Source organism: Strix uralensis, chromosome Z (genome assembly GCF_047716275.1).
Source record: "Strix uralensis isolate ZFMK-TIS-50842 chromosome Z, bStrUra1, whole genome shotgun sequence".
In the NCBI taxonomy this organism is placed as follows: domain Eukaryota; kingdom Metazoa; phylum Chordata; class Aves; order Strigiformes; family Strigidae; genus Strix; species Strix uralensis.
In genome coordinates, this window is record NC_134012.1 from 81,086,606 (window position 1) to 81,109,322 (window position 22,717).

The 22,717-nt window shown below is 47.6% G+C and overlaps 1 pseudogene; it reads left to right on the forward strand.

The window, feature by feature from the left end:
* The first annotated feature begins 9,928 nt into the window (after positions 1–9,928).
* Positions 9,929–22,717, forward strand: part of LOC141938290 (E3 ubiquitin-protein ligase RBBP6-like) — a 97,927-nt pseudogene continuing 85,138 nt past the window's right edge.

The following is a 22,717-nucleotide window of genomic DNA, read 5'->3' on the forward strand; positions in this document are numbered from 1 at the left end:
CAGACCTCTCCGCTCCCCTGACAGCCCCCCGGCCACCTCCCCAGTGCAGGGCACACGCCGACTGCAGGCCACCAGCCAGACTTAGGGACAGGGAGTCACTCCAGGAAAACTCACGTTTTCCCCAAAGACCACGTTCTGCTCCGACCCCGAGCTACCACCGTGAGCCCACAGCACCCTGCCTCTCCGCAGCACCCGAGGGGTGCAAACCCCGACCCGGAGCAGACACCAGCCCTGTCCCACCTGCTTCACACGGCATCCCTGCAGCCACAGGCACCTCCTGAAAGGGGGGAACCTGCGAGAGCAGTTTTTAAATGTGTTTCCACGAAGACCAGGCAATTACAGAAAACAGATTTCACAGGGAGAAAACCAGAGAAAAGGAGGAAGTTGGTCTGCCTGGCTACATGAAATCAGGATGAGAACAAGCAGAGATGCAGGGCAAAGCAGAACTGAACAGGAGCTTGAAGGTGACAGGAAAAAAAACCAGGCAAGATGAACTACACAGGTGTTCTGGACAGGAGCCTGTTTTTGTTTAAATCTTGATTAATTCTTCCTTATCAATTATTCTGATGATTAAATCTATTTTCACATGGGCATTCTGTCAACATTTAAGATGCACAGAAGACCCCAGGAGAAGCACCAACACTCACCTAGGAACGAGGTGACGATCTGCAGACCGACAGCACATAAGGTGGGACAAGCTTGCAAAGGAAAACAGTGGCAACCAGTTACATCACATTTATAGCAATCCACAGCCACATGCAGTGAAAAGCGACTATTTTATGCAGAGCTGCTGCAGGGGGAAGAGGTGGAGATGAAGGAGCGGCTGACAGGGGAGGCTGAAGCAGTGCCACCCACGGCAGGAGCTCTGCCAGCTGTTTCCAGTCTCAGAGCAAGTGGTGCTGCTGGGTTTCCCAACCAGAAGCACTCCCAGGATCCCAGCACACAGAAACTTGTCCTTTAATTACTTTTCAATTGTTTCAATTACTTTTCTTGTACCTTAATTGTGTGAGACTTCTGCTCTGCCTGCAGATGTCAAGAGATTCTTTTCTGAAAGCAGAGCAGGTTGTTCCAACTTGAAAAAAACAGGATTTGTCTTTTGGAAATGGTGCAAATTAGAAGCTCAGCACAGAAACTGAGCTTTGTCCGGAAAGCCAGAGGAGCAGCAGGACTCTGCAAAGGGGCTGGGCTCCAGCACACCCCCCTGCTCACACCCACCCCCCGAATCTTTCCCACAACCTCTGAGCTGGGAAAAACTGTCCCACAGCCAGAAGGCAAGAGCCCGCCTGGGCCAGCTCTTGCCCTCAGGCTTAATGCCGGTTTCTGATCAGCACCTCTTGGCTCTGGTGACTGGCACCCTCTGAAGCACCACTCTGAGGTGTTTCATCACTTTGAACCCACCCAACCCAAATCACCACAGAGAGCAGAAAATATTAAATGTGTCACTTCTTTCACACTTGAAGTAAAAATAAACAGCTAAAATTCACTTTCCCTGGGGTAACCTGACAGATAAACCCCGCAGACACAACAGACCCTTACAGACAGCAAAACCCCACCAAGTTCAAGGTAAAAGGACAAGCACAGTCACACATCAGAACGTCTGAACAGTCCGAACTGTGAAACAAACCTTTTTTTTGAAAAAAAGTCAGAACCATGAAAAAGTTTGGGTTTTTAGACCAAAGCTTTCCCCTTCCCGGCGATCCCACCACCCCCTCCAGGGAAATCGGCCCCAGCCCCTGCACTCACCCACTGCTAGGCCGGAGCCACCACCACTGGTGCTGGTGCTGGTGCTGGTGCTGGTGCTGGTGCTGCTGGTGCTGGTGCTGGTGCCACCTTTGCAGGAAGACTATTCATTCAGCCATCCAGAACAAAGCGAGTGTTTTAAAAGGAGGAATTCCCACTTGCTGGGTGAACCAAACTCTCTTCCTGGAACATCCCTCAGTGCAGACCACAGAGAGCTGGAGGACCTCCTGCCTAGGCCGCCTCACTGCAGACCATAAGCCCTCGCAGACTGTCAGCAGGAAGTAGGCTCTGTGGGGGCCAGGGGGCCCCCGGGGGGGGCTGCAGCACGTTGTTCCTCCCCAGCATCTGCCCACACTCCTGCCTGTGCCATGAGGGGGGATTGGGGACTGGGGGGGGGGATTCTTGGGGGGGTGTTATTTGGGTTCTGTGGGAGTTGTGGGGGTTATTGGGGTCTGGGGTGGTGGTGGTGGTTATTTGGGTCCTAGAAGGAGTGTAATGGAGTCGTGGGTGGGGGAGGCCCTGGAGGGGTTTGGAAGCGTCATTGAGGTCCTCGGGGGGGGTCTTGAGGGAGATATTGGTGTCTGAGGTGGGGGGATTGAGGACATCCTGGAGGGGGTTCTGGGGGAGGTATTGGGGTCCTGGGGGTGTCTTGAGGGAGGTATTGGGGTCTGGGGGAGGGTCTTGGTGCCTGGGGGGTGTTATTGGAGTCATGGGGGAGTTGAGGGGGTTATTAGTGTCTGGGGGGTGGGGTGTCTAATGGTCTCCTGGGCGTGGTTTCTGGGGGAGATATTGGGGTCCTGGGGGACAGTAATGGGGTGCAAGAAGGGTCCAGAGTGGGGTTACTGGGGTCCTTGTGGGGGATCTTGTGGGGGATATTTGGGTCCTGGGGATCTCCTGGGGGGGCTAATGGGGCTTAGGGGAGTCTTGGGTGTGGGCTGGTAGGGTTCTGGGGAGATATCTGGGGTCTTGGGGAGAACTGGGGGGCCAATAGGATCGGGGGGGGGGGCACTAATGAGGGTGGGAGGGTTTGGGGGGGCTGAGGGTGTTTTGGAAGTACCTGGGGGTGGCAAATGCATTTTGGGTGGGTTGCAGGGGGGATTTGGGATTCCTGGGGGTCCCAGGGGTACCTGTCCCACCCCAGCAGGTGCTGCTGCTCCAGGGGTACCCCGAGAGCGTCAGCCCTGACTACCTCCAGTACCAGTGCTGGGACGCCGTGGGGGTGGGGGATGGCGCCTCCACCATCAGCGGGGCCACCCTCACCTGGGTGCTGCGGGGTGAGTCCCCCTGATCCCAAACCCCCCCTTTTCACCCCAAAATGGCCCTTGGTCTCCAGATTGATGTTTGACCACCAAATCCCCCAGTTTTACCCCAGAATTTCTGTTTGACCTGATTCGCAGAAACAGACTCTACAACTCGAATAGAGTGATAAAGCAGCTATGTGTACTCCAGCGCCGGGGTGCAAGAGGATTTCTCCACAAAGCTTGCACCCCAACAGCACATTTTACCAGAAACTTATGGAGTGTGGATATACATATTTGTCGCATTACATAACACAAACATCCATATGCATGAGTGAGGCTGGGTTAGCTCTAGAAGCTGGTGTCAGCAGTTTATGTTCTCTTTGCACCTGCGCATTGCCTCCTGGTGGTCTTCCGGGGTCTGTTGGAGGAAGGCTCACAGTCCTCCTCACCTTGACCTTTTCCTCGGAGCATGTGCAGATTCTCTTAGCCAATTTCTTGAACAAGAGTGCTTCCCGCTGGTTTACCACCTCTATCTTATCTAAAAGCACCAGTCTATTATTTTCTACCACCCATATACGGCTATCTATCCACTACAAAGACTAACCTTGTTAGAACCCATCTGCTTTCCAAGGACATGTCTCTTATATTTGCTGAACATTGTAGTTCTTGGTAAGTTTCCACAGAACAGTCTGGGCAAGCAGGATTATTAAGCAATATTCAGAAATCATTATAAGTTGCTATAAGTCGCTATAAGTAAATAAGTTGCAAAGCAGGTGATATTTCCTTGTATCAGTACACTTCTCCCCTGCCTGTGGTTTGAGAATGAGTCAGCTGTATCAGAAAGCAAGGTTGTCCCTAGGAGCCTTGCTTTAATCTTAGGTCTAGTAAGGGGCACAAGAGGAAGGGGCAGCCTGAAAGCTAAGGCAGTTGAAGGGGATGTGGAAAGGCTTCTGTCAGTGCCTTTGCCGTGGTGTCCTTCTGGATGCACTTTAGAACCTCTGGTTCATTCTCCCCTGGTCCTGTTCCTCTCTGGCCACTCAGCCCGAGACGTTGCAGAAGGGACACACGCTGTCAGCTTGACATAAAGTGAGTAGGGACTGTGCTGTGAACGTGCAAACTGCTTTGTAAAATCACCCCCGGGTGATGTATTGCGCACCTCGCCTGTGACACTGAGCTCCTGAGAAGTGTTTCTCTTAGCCTGGTCTTCCTCGTGCAGACATTTGGAAAGACTTCATATGCACAGCGAATGAGCCTTTGCTGGGATGACTGTCCCCTGAGAACAGACTCTCAGTGGGCTGTGGCACAGTTCTGACAAGGGGTCTGCAGCATTGCAAACTGTCCCATAAGGTATCTGACAGCCCCTCAGGCATGGTAAAAAGTCAAAATAAGGAAGGCTAGTGCGCACTGTCAGATGTGGACAGAACTTTTTCGATTTCTCTGGATGTTAACCAGTGGTAAGATAGCGACAGAAATCTCTTACTTTTCTTCCTCACTGCCAAGGTAAGTGCCTTACCAGCACTGACACTGATGGCTCGTTGTGCACTGCTGGTTCATTACAGCACAGGATCAGCCTCTGAATCGCTTGGCTAAGGAACTTTTTAAAGCCAGTATTAGACCATATTAGTGCCATACTGCTTGCAGTTTACTAACAATTGTTTTGGTTGGGAAGCAACTCGGTCGTTATATTAAGTAGTTTAGCAGTGTAAATTCTGTAGTTTATCACAGTTTAGGAAGAACATGAAAGTAGCAAAAAATATTTTCTTACACAGCCATCCGCTCCTTTACAGGCAGTTGAAGATGCGTATGTACCAGTTGTCAAGTTTGATGGCTTTGAGGTAAGCGTTTTGCTTTTTTTCTTCCTTTGGAACAGGAGAACTTCTCCAGGGAGCTGTGGCCATGCTGTTTTGCAAGGTTATTGGTACCTTAGAGTGTATTTAGGAAACTGTAATTAAACAGCCTGACCACAGCCTGTCCCAGGAGAAGATGCTGCAGTAAAATGGGAGCTGATAGGAGAATAAGCCCCCAGGAAGCCTGGCAGGTGGGGGGACACCAGGGACACCCCTTTCTGCCCTGTGCTTAGAGCAGGGGAGCCTGCTGGAACGGCACTTATCTCCCAGGGAGTGTGCAGAGTGGGAGCAGATGCAGGGTCCTTGCTAACTCCTCCCAGCTCTGACAAGCTGGCTTTCTACAGAGGGATGGGTATGGGGTAGTTCACTGTGTGAATCCTGTCAGCAGACTAAATGCTTTGTTGCAAATCAAAAATGAAGTGGTCATGAGACAAGCAATCTGGAAAATGGCAAGTGAAGGTACTCATGTGACTTCTGCCTGGGTTTGTCAGCTGCAGGAATCCTTGTATCTTGACTGCCTCTTATACGGTGAATGGAGACCTGCGTGCTGTAGTACCTAAGCAAGTCACTGCTTGGTACCACTCTCATGAAGTCACTTATTCCGTGACCTTCTTGTGGCCTTTGTCTGGTGCAGACATTCACAGAATAACTTTCTTGCCTCAGACTGTGCTATGAACCAGATGCTTCAGGATCAAAAGGGCTTACTGCATAGAGAAAATGCTCTCTCCTTTGCTGAAGTACAGCTGAGGTGATTGAACTTACGTCTTAATTCTATGATTAATTTTAAGTTCCCTTTTAATGGAAATTCTAAGTTTAGAGTAATCTTTTTCAACTTAAAAACCCCTTCCTTTCCCTGGCTTAAAAAGAAAGGGGGTTTTGTAAATGAAGGGTTTTGTAAATAAAATATGGAACTTCTAGCTGTTTTCTTGAGTTTTTTGGCAAATAAATCTCTTGGGAGATGTATCTATAGTCACATAGTTCTAAATACAAATGTTAACCACTCTTTTTAGACTTGACTAACTGTCCTCCACTAGTGTGCTGTTCACAAACAGTGCAGCATTCTAACTCATGGTTGGCACTTTTTTTCCTCTTAGGATTGATCTGGTGTTTGCAAGACCATCTGTGCAAACTGTTTCTGATAATCTTGATCTCGGAGATGACTGGCAGCTGAGAAGCCTGGATAGGAGATGTATACTGAGCTTAAATGGTGAACATATTTACACATCTTTAAGAAGAAAGTGTTACTGAAGTTGGTCTAGAATGCACATGACACAACTCCAGTTTCTGTACAAGGTGCATAAGCTGATCTCCTGTGTACTTGAGATCTGAGGAGGTGGCGAGTGGGCTTAAATTTAGATGTTTCAAGGAGCTGTGTGTTTAGGTAGACCTGTATTTCATGTTTCTTGGGTCAGGGTGTGTGCATTGTTCCAGTTTGCCACAGAGACTGCTTCAGATGAATAGGCAGAGCACTTGATAGAGGAGAATGTGTGGTAGTTCATACAAAAAAATAAAGATATTTAAAATACCTGAAGCCTAACTTGCTCACTGTTCAACACTGACTGGTTTAATTGTTCCTGGCTGTGAAAAGAAACCTGGCTTTTGGAATCCTCTAGAAAGGCCTTATTAAAAATGGTTGGTGATAGTCTATAAACTATGACAAAGCTGTTGAGGGCACCAGTTACCTGAAGGGATACTGAATGTTACGTGTAATCTGTAATTTTTAACGTACTACAAAGCAAGTAATCCAAACTTGTTTTCATAGATTTGAACGATAAACTGTAAGCTATTGATCCAGCGTAGCATAAAACAGACCTGTACCTGTTACTAGGAACTTCTGCACTTCAACTTTTTTCTTAGAGTTACCGATGAAATGCTACATCTAGTGCCAAGTGGAGAGAACTTCCGGCTCACGCTCCGTGCGATTGAACTGTGGGCAAAACGTGAGTTAGGTGATTGTTCATAATCTTTAAGCTTTCCAGAGGCACCTCATGCTGAAAAAATAAGACCTTTAGAAGTACTTCAGTTTTGGATATCCATTTAAATGACAGTTTTCAAACTAAAACCTGTTCTTTAGCTTAGATTCAAGGTCTGTCCATGGGGTAGAGTGGGTGTGTTTTTTAATGGGGGTAGAGTGGGGAGAAGAGGGGAGTGCCTACAAGACAAGGTGCTTTATTGCTTATCAGGAACCTGACTGCGGATGATAAAAAAAGCCAAGTTAAGTATAAAAGCTTGATCCATAAGGAATAAGAAAGTGTTGTTTGCGCACGTGGCTAGAGCAAGTGCTAGAAGAATGGCAGAATTTTTTTGTTAAGGGAAGTTGGAGTGAAGCAGTAGCTGTAGCAGTGTAAGCAAATTTCAGAGTAGTAATAATTTGGGAAGTGGTGTGATAATGATTCTTTTTCTCATTGCTGTTAAGGACCAACAATTTTGTCTCATTGTGCTGCAATAACAACTGACTTTGAGGCTGAAGTGTACTGAGTATTCTATAGATTGTGAAGTTGGTGCTGCAAATTTGAAGGAATATCCTTGGGTATGGAAAGACTGCAGGCTAACTGCAGTGTATCCGCTCTAGGACATGGCATTTACTGCAACCTACTGGGATTTGTTGGCGGGGTTTCCTGGGCAATGCTGGTAGCAAGCAGTCTATCCAAATGCTTTGGCTTCTGCTCTTGTGAACAAGTTCTTCTTTTTCAAAATGGTAAGAGCTATTGTTTATTTTAACTTGCAGAAAGAAGTAGTAACAATTCTAGAGGTAGTTCTTTATGTAAGATTTATGTTGACAACATTCAGTCCTACCCTGAATTACATGGCAGAGTTTTAGATGGACAGTTACTGGTTTTTCTTGTATAGGGAATGGCCAAATCCTGCACTGCTGACACAACCCAAAGACAGCAATCTTAATTTACCACTATAGGACCCTAGAGTGTGTAAACATTGGATTCAGAAGCCTTTAAACTTTCTTCTAACCTAAGATGATGCTAAGCACAATTGTTTTAACATCCCAGGTGAACCCCTCAGACCGGTACCGTGTAATGGGGATCCTCGCCCCAGGCTCTCCACAGCAGAACTCTGCACACAAGGGATCTGTATCAACGCCAGCAGTAAGGGTAGAGGAGTTCAAACATGGTAAAGTCCTTCCCATGCTTGTTAACTGGTTAAAAAGTATAATTCTTTCTCTATGAAACCACATTATCTGAATTGGTACCTAAGCACAATTCACAAGTGAAATGATCCTGCCAGCATAGCACTTTTTGCCATGAAAATCCTTGGTCAGCAACAGTTCAGTGTTTCAAACAAGAAGACATCAGAGCAATTAAAAACTGAAGAGGGAACACGTATCTTGAAAGGCAGTGCCTGCAGAGGCAGTTAATTTGGAGGAAGGAGAGATTGGAAGAGATCTCCAGGCCCATCAGAATGTTACTGGGCTCCATAGTGAGCAGTCAGGGGTTGGCTGGTGGCTTCCTCCTTTCTTTATTTCCCTTGGAAGGCTGTTGCAGAACCCAAATCTTCTAAGCATTAAAGAGTTTTCTTTCAGTTTGCAGCTTAAAGTTACTCAGGGTCAGGCAGTACGCATTTTTTCAGGTGCCCACACCTTCAAGCTTAGTAACAGATCTCCCTAAGCGGTATTTCCCTCTTCTGCATTTACAGGAGTCACGCCGCTCTTCTCCCACTTGCTTTTCTAGCCCAAGCAAATCCCGCACTCCTGACGTCAGCACGCGTGTCCCATATCCCAGAGATCCCCGCAGCTCTCCTCGCCAGTTCTTCCAGGGACAGTTCATCTTTCCGGTACATGAAGGACCAGCAGGGCCACCACGTCAGACGAGCTGTGCTCTCGTCAGTGGCATTAACTCTCCTCTGCAGTTCCTGAAAACACTGTGCCCGACACACGGCAGTGCAGCGCTGTCTCATGCCCCCATCACGCTGCTGGCTCCCAGATGCTCTCTTGTGCTTCCCTTAAGCTCCCTGTAGGTCTTCTTCCCCCTCCTCAGTTTTGGACAGCCAAAGAACATCCAACTTATGACTCTCAAATTCCTCCCACTCTTCTAAACATCTTCTTGGGGGCCTCAGCCTTCTGCCCTTCAGATCAGTAGCTTATCAAAACAGGAGAAGGATAGCACTGTTTTCCCCCAGGTAAGCAAATACTTAAACTCTTTTTTTGAATATAAAAATTAAGAGGAAGGGAAAAAATAACAACCAAGTGGAAAGTGAAAGTTTAATTCGGTGCTGAAACAGCTTGAATACTTCTGCTGCAGCTGTAGCAGGGGGCTGGCACTTAGATGTCTGATCAGGAAAAAAGCAAAAATCCTTCCACTAAAGTTTCAAATTCCAAAATAACATCATCTAAGGGAAGACAAAATGCATATATGTAAATATTGCTGTATGTTCATAGTGCCTCCGGGCAGGGCGCTCAGGGGGGCTCCGGAGGGCCCAGGATCACTCTGGGAGGACTCCGGAGGGCCCAGGGTCGGTCCAGGTGGGCTCTGGGGGCTGGGAGGGGCTCGCCGGGGGGCTCTGGAGGGCCCAGGGCCGGTCCGGGCAGGCTCTGGAGAGAGGGGGGGGGTCCGGGGGCTGGTCCGGTTGCTGTCCCTCCCGCGTGGTCCCGGGGGGTGGCGGCAGGGGGGACAAAGGGGCTGCGGTGCAGTCAGGGTCACCCTTGCGCATGAACTGGGTGAACTGGGCGGCCGCGCTCATTTCACGGCCCCCAGCCTTTTGATTCTGTAAGAATAAGGATGCAGAATTGAGCACCGCAAACAGCTGGAAGCCCTGAAGGTGTTTCCCAGTGCTCGGCACGGGCAGAGCGGTGGTTCTAGGTGAGGGGTTTGGCCGGGGGGAGCTGTCGGGCGCAGGTCGGCACCTTGAACCCGGCTCCTCTGCGCATCCCGGGTCCCTGCGCCGCGGTGACGGCGTGTGCTGGGAGTGGGGCTGGTGGCCTCAGGCCTTCTCCTTGTTGTTGTCCAGCTTCAGAGCTGCAGGTTGTGAGTTTCAGAGCAGCCAAACAGTGAGGTTAGACAAAGGTTCAACAGTCAGGTGAGACAAAGAGTAAAGGAAGTAGTGTGAAGCTTTTGAAACAAAACCCAGGTGAATGTGAGCGGTGCGTCCATGGGGCAAGGTGAGTGGTGGTCTCACTGAGGACAGATGGCCAGGGCTGAAGGGGTCCTGCAGATTTTTCAACAAAGATACGAGGTGATTTGGAGAGACTGTGGCCTCTCCCTCCCATGGTTATCACCTGAGTAAAATGGTGCATGTGCTTAAGGGTTTGGTGGGCTTGGAAGAGACCAACTAATTATTGTTGGGCTCCAAAGCCCCATCAAAATTCGCCTGCTGACTCGGGTCAGTTTTGTTCAGTAGTTGTGTCCCGGCATGGTTTCTGACAAGCACGGCAGTAGCAGTTGAGGTTAATAACTGTGGAAGCCAGAGCTGTTCCTCGAGGTGAAGTCCTTGAGGTGCAGCGCAGGGCGGCAGGTGGCCCAGCCGTGGGCAGCGGCTCCCCCTCGGAGCAGGAGGGTCAATGTACACGTGTCAGAGCCCTGGCTCTTCACACAGCACCAGCCTCCTTTTGCGGAGATGGGGGATTGTTTTCCTGGCTTTTCATCTTCTGAATAGACGGCCCTCGGAGAGAGAGGAACCCACTGGCCATATTCGCTTGGCGTAAGCTTGGAAGCACCAAACAAAATAAATGTTTTTGCTGAATAGTGTCATAAAGGCAGCAGTTACCTTCTGGATGCCTGTACTGGCACGTAGATGTCAAAATCCCGTTCTCTGTGATGGACTTGCACCATCTTTTGAGTCCTAGGCCCACATGGGCCTGTTAGGCCATTCCCAGCTGGGACTCACAAAGTCCTTACCGTCAGAACATAGTGAACATATCAGAACATAATGTTTTGATGTTTAGGTTTTATGATCTGTTTTCACTGCTTTTGGTTGGGTACAAGTGCTTTGTTCTAAGTTCTCATCACCTTTATTTCTTCTTCTAGAATTCGAACGGAGCCAGTGAGTGGAACATCAAAAGCAGTACGTAAAAACACAATCTCACACTTTTTTTCTACACATTGCACTTAATTCTAAACAACGCAGCCTCGTATTAATCTCCCAAACATTAACTTAATCTGTTCTGCAGTAAGACATAGTACATGTTGTAGAGACCATGTCTTTGATTCACAGCACAGTGAAAACTCAGTAATGACATCATTTGCACAGTTCTAACGTGAATATTGGTATTTGTGCCTAGTGATGCACTGTGTTTCATATTGAACATGCTGGAATATTTCATGAATGACTCAGTGTTGTACAGATAATGTAGGATCGTTTCTACTTCACGTAGGTTCAAGGTTTGCACAACTGAATTGGTGCCGTGTTCTACATCTGTCTGTCTAGAGCTAGTAATATGTGTGTTTGTACAGGCTGTTGTGCGCTCTTTGTTTCTTGCAATTAAAATTGTTTGGAGTGTATTTTTTGCCATTTTTGCATTGTATCACTTAGCTTTTGTTTTTAAATACTTTCTTTGCCTAACAGTTTGGGAAGATGTTATCAAAACACAGTGAGAAACCATTGTTGTTCCACTTGGTACTGTTTCTTACTTTTGACTTGGTGGTTCCAACAAATCCCAAAATCAACATATCCCATACGTTTTCAGGACAGTTCTGTGCAGCCCAAAGATTCCTTTCCGTGTTCTGAAATACTTGGGTATTTGTTCCTAAAGCTGTATGACTGAAGTGATGTTGTTTGGTCCCCTCTGAGTACATAAAGGTCTCTTACAGATTGCTGTGAATTTAAATGTTGTTGCTACCCGCAGTGGTATTCTAAAGCTCTGCATTTGATCTTTCCACTTTGATGAAGCAGTTTAGTTTCATAGTTTGTCTGCAAATGCAAATATCTAAAACCCAGCGCACCAAGTTTAGCTGCTTCTCATGAACCACGTAGGCCCTCTGAAGCTGTCATAAGTTTGGACTTTGTTTTGAACAAATACGATTACGTTAGGTTGGAAATGTCTCTTTCCGTGACACTCGGAGGATATAGTGCAGACTTTCAGACTACAGTAGAGGTAAACTTTTGCTATGTTTTGATTGTACAACTGAACATGTGTTTAATTTTTTGTGAACAGATTGAGGACTCCCCAGAACATCTCTGGGACAACTCTGGCTCATATAAGCAGCTGCTTTCGTGCAACCTCAGCTACTGCTGGGCTGCTTTTTACAGGGTTTGGTGAGTCTTTGGCTGGGGGAGCTTAAATGCATTTCTAATGTGCGTGTCCAATAATTACCTGTTAAACAGACCGGCAATCTGGCTGAAGCCAATGCTCCCAAGGAAGATAAAATACGAGCTATGATGATCCAGTCTTGCCGTCAGTACAATCCAGTCAAGTAAGTGTTGGCAAAGTCCTACCTGTTCTTTGAAGACTGTGGAAACATTGTAGAGATGGTTGTTGGAACAAGAGAGACGCATACATACCATTTTCTTTTTTTCCCAAAAACCTTTTAGTTATGTGAAGAAACCCTTGGGTCAACCTCCACCATCCTATACTTGCTTTCACTGCGGAAAACCTGGACACTATATAAAGAACCGCCCAACAAATGGGGTAAGATTGTGGGGGGCTTCTGGTGTCACTTGCTTTTTAATTGTTTTACCTTGGCAGTTACGCAGCAATTACATGAATACCCTTATTAGGAATTGTGTCTCTTGGGCTAAAATACAGAGGTTCTATGGCAGTGGTGCAAAGCCCTTCAAAATTACAGGGAAAGCTGGAATTTTCTATGGGAAATTTTCTTTCTTTGAGGTCATAGTCATTATATATGTCCATAGATCTTTCTCTATGAACTTTAATGTACATTTTTATATATTTCAAGGTTACTGCAAATTTTTCTTGTCTTAACTCTTTTTAATGACAGTTTGCAGTTTGTAGTATTTTGTAGAACAAGAAGACGTTTCTCTTGACCCCATCTATTGAATATTTGCGTGCTATAATTACACAAGTCTCCGGTTCAGTATTCATGCCATTTAACGTTACTCACTGAACGTACGTGCATCAGCTCTGAATTCAACCCTCATCTGTAGGTGGTGAATATCAGTTTCCCCCGTGGCCGACCCAGAGCCCTGCATTAAGCTCTCCCTCTGAACTGCGCTTTGGAGGAGGAGGGGCTTTGTGCCTCTCCTCTGAGGGGATGGTGAGCTGAGGGATATTTCACCCTTAAGGACCCTGAAGTTGAGCCAAAGAATGTCGACTGAGTTCAGAACACCGCTCGAGCCTTTGGAGCGTTCTGGCTATATTCATTTAGGAAAAAGAGTATTTCAGTCAAGCAATGCTTAGGCTAGGTAAAAGGAGAGGATTAAAGGCTTTTCCTGCTTAAAATAGTGGTTGAAATGTCATTTTAAATGTGGGTCTTAAGATGATCTATGTCTGCATTGCTTTTCTTAACAGGACAGTAATTTTCAGTCTGTTCCCAGACTTAAAAAGTGCACAGGAATTCCCAGAAGTTTCATGGTGGAGGTGGAAGATCCCAATACAAAGGGCGCTATGCTGACAAAGACTGGAAGATATGCAATACCAATTATTAATGCGTGAGTATGGAATTAGTTGGTCTGACCAAAAAGTGAAGGAGAGAAGCCATGTGTCAGTGTCTGAGTGGCAATGCCACCAAGCTGGCCAGCATCTGTAATTACGGGGGAAGAAGCACTGTCATTGTATCTTAACCTTAAAATCTGTGATGATTTCTAATATTAAAATAGGGCAGTCCTGCTGTTCATGTCCCTGAACGTTGGTTAAGCTTGTGGTATGCTAAGAATCCGTATTTCTGCAAAACATTTCAGTCGTGTTTACAGTGCCGTCATTCTTTTTGAAAGCTCCTTTTGCTTCTGTTTTATCTTGCTAAGGCTTCTTGCAGAATTTAGCTAATAGCTGTTGGACTGAGATTCTCTCCCCCTCTGCCATTTATCAGATCCCATGTGTGAAGCAGAGGGATGTTTTCCTGTTGCTGTAAACAAAGAAAATCCTGCTGTGTGCTGACAAGAGTGGCTCTTTTAAAATGCACTTGGGAACACCTCTGTTTTTCCATCACGGATCTCCTTTTGCAGAAGCTGTAACATAGACTTCTTCCATTTATAAAACATAATTACACAGAGACTGACTTTATCCTGAGCCTGCGATTGACATTTACCCTCTGGCAAAGGAGAGGTGGGATTCATTTCACCCAGTTTCTAGCTGTCAGAAAAAGATTTCTCTAGTCTGAGCTAATTTCTTAGTTTATCCAATGAATGGAAGAGTTCTGCAGAAGGAAAATTGTTCCCCCCTCCCTTTTCTAGTGCTCTGGCTATAGAAAAGTAGTTTAAACTAAATGCCTGTATTTTTGAAGGCTAATGTGGAGTGACAATGCCACCTACTGTCTTCATTGGATAAAATCCAAAGCTTGGGAAAGTTCTCCTTTACCCATCTTTAACTTTTTTTCTTTTTCCTTCCCCATCCCCCCTCCAGGGAAGCTTATGCCAGAGGAAAGAAGGAAAAGCCTCCCTTTTTACCAGAGGAGCCATCCTCTTCCTCCTTTTCCTCAGACGATCCTATTCCGGAGGAGCTGTTATGTTTCATTTGTGAAGAAATCATGACCAGCGCAGTTGTTACTCCCTGCTGTGGAAACAGTTATTGTGATGAATGTAAGTGTTACTCCCGTGTTTGTTAATTCCAAACATCACACCTGATCTTCTGACAGCAGAAAGATCATAACATTCCTTTGTTACCAGCTCTGTTTAATGCTTAAGTATACCCCAAATAGGAAAGGACTCTTCTTGTAGAAAGGAAAAAACAAAGACAGAAGGCTTTTTTCCCTTTTTATGCATCTAGTTAAATCCTCTTTCCATGCGGAAGGACAAGTAAGAGAAGAGTGCGTAACGCTGCAGCTGATTACAGTATTAGTGATCAAACGCATTGAGCTTGTGCACAGTCCTTTCTCTCATACAAAACTATAGAGACAACGCTGGTGACTTACTGTGGTCTGCAGCAAATGGCTCGTTGGGCATTTAATCCACATTCTTCTCCACGGGAGAGTTGGTTAAAACCATCAGAACTTGAACCTACTAATGGTTTCTGGAGATGTGTCTTATTCATGAACCTTGAGGTTGGGGACTTCTCACTGTGCTGGACAGCGGAGAACAGACTAGTCAAAACATCAAGACACGGCCTACTCTGCATCTTCAAATGTTACAATAGTGAAATATCAAAACTGGGCAGCTATTTCCTGCATACTAGAAATTTTTTGCACTGCTGAACATTTATAGCTTCATGCTCTCAATTCAGGACCATATTCACCCACTAACCATCTACAGGATTTTATAACTGATTAGAACCCCAACAATGTCCTTAGTTTAGCTAAAACCTGTTTCAATGATTCTGATTATACCCAGGTATTAGAACAGCATGACTGGAATGTGAGGAACATACATGCCCAGCGTGTCATCAGGCAGGTGTTTCTCCTGGTGCTTTAATTGCCAACAAGTGCCTACGCCAGGTAATGCAGTGACTTTTAGATAAACTGTTAGTAAGAAAAGTCTAGTCAGTCAATTAGCTGAAAGGGAAGAAAATATTAATTTACACCTCCTTAAACAAGGCTAAATGGAATAAGGCTAAATTTACTTTGCAAATACATTCCTTGTTGTTACAGAAGCTGGCAACTCTTGAGAGACAAGCTGACAAATTCAGGTCACACTTGTGTTTAACAGGATTGCCTCAGTTTCAAATTCAGTGTTAACACTGGAGTGCTTTACATACAGATACTCTGAGTTACCAATCATTAATGTCAGTGTTTAATGGGATGTGTTCATATATCACAGAAGGGTTTGGCTTGGAAGGGACCTTAAAGCCCATCCAGTCCCAACCCCCCTGCCCCGGGCAGGGACACGTTCCACTAGCCCAGGTTGCCCAAAGGCCCGTCCAACCTGGCCTTGAACCCTTGCAGGGAGGGGGCAGCCACAGCTTCTGTGGGCAACCTGTGCCAGGGCCTCACCACCCTCACAGGGAGGAATTTCTTCCTTAGATCTAATCTGAATATATCCGTATGTTGGTTTATTTTAGGATGGATAGTATATATGGGAATACACAAGTAATTTTACTCTGTGGAGGCTTTTGTTCCTAGAGCTACTGAAGGTTCATGTTACCTCTTTGTAAATGTTTGTCTGCCTCTAGGCTGTGAACAACTTCAAAAATGGAACTGGTTATGCACAGAGGATCCATATGCACAGGCAGCAGCAGCAGCAGCAGCAGCCACCAGCACCTCCACCAGCACGTGTGGCTCTGAACCCTCCTGCTGTGCTGGTGGCTGCCACAGGACGTCCCCAATCTTCCCCCCTGTCAATCCGGGGTTTGTGGGAAGAGAAGGTAGGTCTACTTCCACCATATGCAGTGATTCTTGTATTTTAGTAGAGCTTATTTTCCAACTGTTTGCACTGATTCACAAGGGCTATCAGGTTCCTGCACTGAGACAGCCAGCATTGCCAGGTCTTCTGGGCTAGCAAGGACGATCGATACTCACAACTGGTAAGTAACGGTAACTTACAAATTTCTCTTAAAAAATTCTCTTCAGGTAAACTGAAGGGGATTTTTTTTCTCTCCCCATGCCAAAAAGTCATCCAATGAGAGCTGGCAAAATTCGCTCGGCGAGTGGCAGACCAGACTAGGAAGTGTAAGTATGCTACAGAAATTCAATATATTGCTGCTTGTAACCTGTTAAACGAGGCCGTAACACATAACGGACACAACAGCTGATTTATAAGGGAATAAGTATGCACAGATCGTTGTGGAGAATACATGTGGTAATTAATTTTAAAATGGCTTAATTTGAATTGGCCTTCACAAAGGGGATCTGTGCTCTCAGGAAGATTATTTAAAATAAAACTCCAGTACATGATTGAAAAGAGGACTCTGAAGAATGAAGTCTTTCTGAGGAAATCATAATGACATGTAAAAATGAAACATAATTAAAGGATCAGATGGAAAGGCACCCTCTTGACTGATTGAGCAAACTGCTGGAAAAGGCAGCGCTGTTATTCTACTACTTAGTCATCTCAAGTAGCCAAGCTGCTTTCTCTCGGTTGGAGAGAGAGGAGTCTCTTTTGGTTTATTGCAGCGTCAGGTTAGTCCTTGCTTTTGGTATCTATGTGTTATAGATAGATTGTAAGGGTGCATCGTGTGTATAAAATCTTAAAAATAAGTCAAAACAAATGAACAGATTGTCTAAAACCTCAAGTTCAGTAAGCAAAGATAACAATTCAGGGCCAAGAACGGGCCAAAGATGTTACCATGAGGCAACAACCTAGGAAGCGTGTGCGGAAGATGTTAAAAGAAGTTTGAGAGAAGATGAGTTAATGTCTGTGCAGTACTTTGAAGATCAGAACTGTGAAGTATTAAGGGTGTCAAAGTGTGGCAGAAGAGCGCTTGGCACGTGTCTCTTTTAGCACGGGCAGCCTCCAGCCACAGTTGCCAAACTGACCATAAGAAGGGGAGACTGAGGGATTTGCTGGGAGTGACGATGTGGAAGGCAAGTCTGAGGACCAAGAAATGAGTGTAGTCTCAAATGAACAAAAAGCGGGGAGAAAAATGCTTCAGTTGAGAACAAGAAGTGCTCGCCACCACGCTCCTCCTCCATTCACTTTCCTCTTTAAAATCAGGGCAGAGTGTAACAAGCAGTGACTCGTGTTTTGGGATTACTTTAGAAGCTCAAATCGTGGACGCCCGCACAGTGAACGTACCCAGAGGACTCAGGCCCCAACACTACCAGCATTAACACCGCTCTCTGTGCCTGTGCCTCCACCTCCCTTGTATCCTCCACCACCGCCCACACGTCCTCTTCCCCCGGGGGTGCCACCACAACCGTTTCCTCCTCAGTTTCCACCTGGGCAGCCTCCGTCTGCTGGGTGCACTCTCCCTTCTCCAGGATATCCCCCAGCTCCTGCAGACACGTCACCATCTTGAGGATCAGCAGCAGTTCCAATGGCTCATTCACATGCCATCCCAATGACACAATCACCTCCTTTAGAGAGTCATAGAATCACTGAGGTTGGAAAAAACCTCTAAGATCATCGAGTCCAACTGTTAACCCAACACTGCCAAGTCCACCACTAAACCATGTCCCTAAGCGCCACATCTACCCGTGGATGGTGACTCAACCACCTCCTTGGGCAGCCTGTGCCAATGCTTGACAACCCTTTCCGCGGAGAGATGTTCCCCAAGAGCTGATCTAGACCTCCCCTGGTGCAACTTGAGGCCGTTGCTTCTCCTCCTATCGCTTGTTACTTGGGAAAAGAGACCAACACCCACCTTGCTACAACGTCCTTTCAGGGAGTTGTAGAGAGTGATGAGGTCTCCCCGCAGCCTCCTCTTCTCCAGGCTAAACACTCCCAGTTCCCTCAGCCGCTCCTCACAGGACTTGTTCTCTAGACCCTTCACCACCTTCGTTGCTCTTGTCTGGACGCACTCCAGCCCCTCAGTGTCTGTGTTGTAGTGAGGGGCCCAAAACTGAACACAGTATTCGAGGTGCGGCCTCACCAGAGCCGAGGACAGGGGGACGGTCGCTCCCCTGGTCCTGCTGCGATTTCTGACACAGCAGGGTGCCTTTGGCCTCCCTTGTCTAGGGAGGAGTTTGACAGAGCACAACGAGACTTAAAGAAGAGTGGGGGTTTGCCTCAATGAAGTTGGGCTGTTTTTCACGTTTGTGTTTCAATGGCCTGTCGGACGGCAGTTACACTCGAGTGCATCTGACATCAGCAAAATGACAGAGTGTTTTCTCCAATAGACTTTCTGGGTGCAGATGGTAAATGTGCAAAACTAAAACAAGACGAATGTCATCCTGAAAGTTTCCCTAAGACCTGTAGGAATTCTAAACTGGTTTTGCTTAAATAGCACGTCCACCTTTGCATCTGCAAGCAGTACATTTTCTCATGCTGGCCAGGTTTTTTTCTTGGTGTCTTTTTGTAATAAAGGTCAAGCTGTAATTGTAATAAAGGTCAAATTTCTTTTAACAGGGAAAAGAAGAAGTCCAGACTCGATGAGTTACAGATGGTTCAGGAACAGATGGAATATAAAAAGACTCCAAAGGAGCGCAGGCGTTCGTTTTCCAGGTAACTGCTTTACATGTCTGTAACAGAGAAGCCGGCTGTCTAGAGTGAAGGGAAGTTGCTACAAGTATACTTGAAACTGCTAATGTACATGGACCTGTAAAGTAGAACATTTAGCTTTAACGTTAACCATCACTTGTGTTTTACTAGCTTTTATTTTTCCCATATTTTACTGCAATGTATATAATTTCATTTATACGGTTTTCCTAACTACCCTCATTACCCACTTGTAAGATGTTTTGAAGCCTTTAACTCCTTGCCTAGTGGAGATAAGACAGACCTTGGACAGACTGAAAAACTCCCTGAGTACATCCCTGATAACAGGAACCTAAAAACAAGTGTCTAAGAAGACACCAGTGTTAAGATAAGTGACTGGAAGCTGATCTAAACTAACCTCCTTGGAACAAACAGGAGCCGAAGGACAGATGAGGTCACTCCATGACAATGTATGGACACGGGAAACCTGAAGTTCAACTAGTGGACAGTGTGAGGAAGATGATGTGGACCACCAAGGCGGGGAGAAGACCCTCAGTCTATTTTTACTACACATGCTCAGACTATGCAGCTCGTCCTGAGTACCATCACACAACACATGCAGGACAACCAGATGATCAGACCCAGTCAGCATGGGTTTATGAAAGGCAGGTCCTGCTTGACAAACCTGATCTCCTTCTACGACAGGGCGACCTGCTTATTGGATGAGGGAAAGGCTGTGGATGTTGTTTACCTTGACTTCAGTAAGGCCTTTGACACTGTTTCCTACAGCACTCTCCTGGCAAAACTGTCTGCTTGCGGCTTGGATGGGCACACGCTTTGCTGGGTAAAAAACTGGCTGGATGGCCGGGCCCACAGAGTTGTGGTGAATGGAGTTAAATCCGGTTGGCGGCCGGTCACGAGTGGTGTCCCCCAGGGCTCGGTTTTGGGGCCACTCCTGTTTAACATCTTTATTGATGATCTAGACGAGGGGATCGAGTGCACCCTCAGTAAGTTTGCAGATTACACCAAGTTGGGTGGGAGTGTTGATCTGCTCGAGGGTAGGGAGGCTCTGCAGAGAGACCTGGACAGGCTGGAGCGATGGGCTGAGGCCAACTGTAGGAGTTTCAATAAGGCCAAATGCCGGGTGCTGCACTTGGGCCACAACAACCCCCAGCAGCGCTACAGGCTTGGGGAGGAGTGGCTGGAGAGCTGCCAGTCAGAGAGGGACCTGGGGGTGTTGATTGACAGCCAGCTGAACATGAGCCAGCAGTGTGCCCAGGTGGCCAAGAAGGCCAATGGTATCCTGGCCTGTATCAGAAATAGCGTGGCCAGCAGGGACAGGGAAGTGATCTTGCCCCTGTACTTGGCACTGGTGAGGCCGCACCTCGATGACTGTGTTCAGTTTTGGGCCCCTCACTACAAAAAGGACATTGAATTACTCGAGCGTGTCCAGAGAAGGGCAACGAAGCTGGTGAAGGGTCTGGAGCACATGTCGTATGAGGAGTGGCTGAGGGAACTGGGGGGGTTTAGTCTGGAGAAGAGGAGGCTGAGGGGAGACCTCATCACCCTCTACAACTACCTGAAAGGAGGTTGCAGAGAGCTGGGGATGAGCCTCTTTAACCAAGTAATAAGTGATAGGACAAGAGGGAATGGCCTCAAGCTGAGCCAGGGGAGGTTTAGACTGGATATTAGGAAGTTTTTCTTTACAGAACGGGTTGTTAGGTGTTGGAATGGGCTGCCCAGGGCAGTGGTGGAGTCCCCATCCCTGGAGGTGTTCAAGAGGCGGGCTGACATAGCGCTGAGGCATCTGGTGTAGTTGGGATCTGTCAGTGTTGGGTTAACGGTTGGACTAGATGATCTTCAAGGTCCTTTCCAACCTAGATGATTCTGTGATTCTGTGTAAATGAATTCTGAGAACCCATTAGCATAAGACTGCCTTTTCTAAGAAATCTGATGCATATGTATGTTTTTTGTGTATATTAGTCAGAGAATTTTGTTAGTAAGTGCGGCACTTGTGGTGGAGCGATCCACAGTGCTGCCCAGTGCTGTGAATAAAGAATCCCTGCTGAACAGTTATACTGACTGTGGAGTGAAGCTCTTTGTTTCAAGAGGAATCAGGAGGATCTGCACTGCCCCTCTCCGGATGGATGGGGTGATTCCGGGGATTAGCAGGGAGAGGAGTTCCGTATGTAGGTTACTAGCTCAGCTACGGCAGAGATTACAGTTGGCTGAGAGTTACAATTTGGCAGCAGTTGCTGAGGAGCAGGTGTCTCTTTCACTAAAGCTTCTCTGCAGTGAGACCCTTCACCTCAGGATGCAGCGAGTAGATTCTCTCTCCATGTTTTAAGGTTTCTGAGTCCTTGAAATGAGACCTGAGAGGCCTCTGTGGGTTTTCTCCTCCTCCAGCTCCGAAGTGAGCTCTTTATCACTTCACCATAATGTTGCTGCCACACAGCTTTGAACAATGAAGGATTAGGGGGGAACAGTGAATGAGGGTGCTTTTTTTTTGGGGGGGGGGGGGGGGGGGGGAGGGTGTGGAGCTTTGATGCTGAAGAGGAGAGCTTCTTTTTTCTTCTCTAGCAGTCTTGCCCCCTTGGAACCACCACCCCCCTCCCCGAGCCCCCCAAAATTGCTGAGGACCCCCAGAAACCCCTTGAGGCCCCCCAAAATAGTGGTGATGCCCTCAAGCTTCCCCTAGGACCCCCAAAACCCCCTGAGGTGCCCCAAAATCATGGGGTCCCCCCAACCCAGGACCCCTAAGCCCCTCTGGGACCACCAAAACCTCCCCAGGACCCCCCAAAATTGGGAGGATGCCCCTTAACTCTCCCGAGACCCTCAGTTTCCCATTTGGAACCAACCCCCCCATTCCTACTGTCTCCTGCAGGGGTCTGGGGGAGGTCCCAGGGATGTCAACCCCCTCGTGCATCCTCAGTTCCCCCATTGGGACCTCCAAACCCCTCCTCCACATCCCTACTGTCCCCTGCAGGAGCTCTGGGGGGTCCCAGCACTGTCACCCCCCTACACCCCCCAGTTGCCCCACACACTGTGTCCTGCTGTCCCCACCATCCCCTGCAGGATTTTTGGGGGGGGTCCCACCGATGCCACACCCCTATCCCTGCACCCCCAAACTCTCGAGGACACCTGGGAAGGGGGGTTTCCCAATGCCCCCCACAACCACTTCCCTCAGATGGGGGGCCTGTTGTCACCTGTATGTCCCCCCCCACCCCCCAGGAAGGGGACCACACCAGGCTGACGAGGAAAGCCACCAACAGCCTCCACTTGTACATCCACGGCATCAACCAGGATGGGGGACACAGGGACATGCCGGAGGGTCCATGCAGACACGCCCCCCACACCACTCAGGATCTCCTGGAGGTCCCCAAATTGTCACCCTGGACATGGGAGGGGACATGGGGACACCAAGGTGGCTCTTGGGGACATTCCCATCCATGAGGTGTCCCCCACGTTGATGCCCCATGACCTTGAGGGACGCCAAGGTGGCTCTTAGTGATGCTGCCGTCCTCGGGGTGTCGCACGTGTTGACACCCCATGACTTTGAGGGGACACAGGAGAACCCAAGCTGGCTCTTGGGGACATCCCCATCCCTGGGGTGCACCCCACTTTGATGGCCCACAACTGGGAGGGGACCAGCATGTCCCCGGGGTGTCTGTGGCGACGTCTCCATCCCTGGAGTGTCCCCAACATTGTCACCTGTCACATTAAAGGGTAATTTGGCAGAAAATAAACCCCCTTGCGTCCCAATTCATCCTCAGGTGTCAGAGGGGCTGGGGGCAGCTACGTTTAGATTCTGAGTGATAC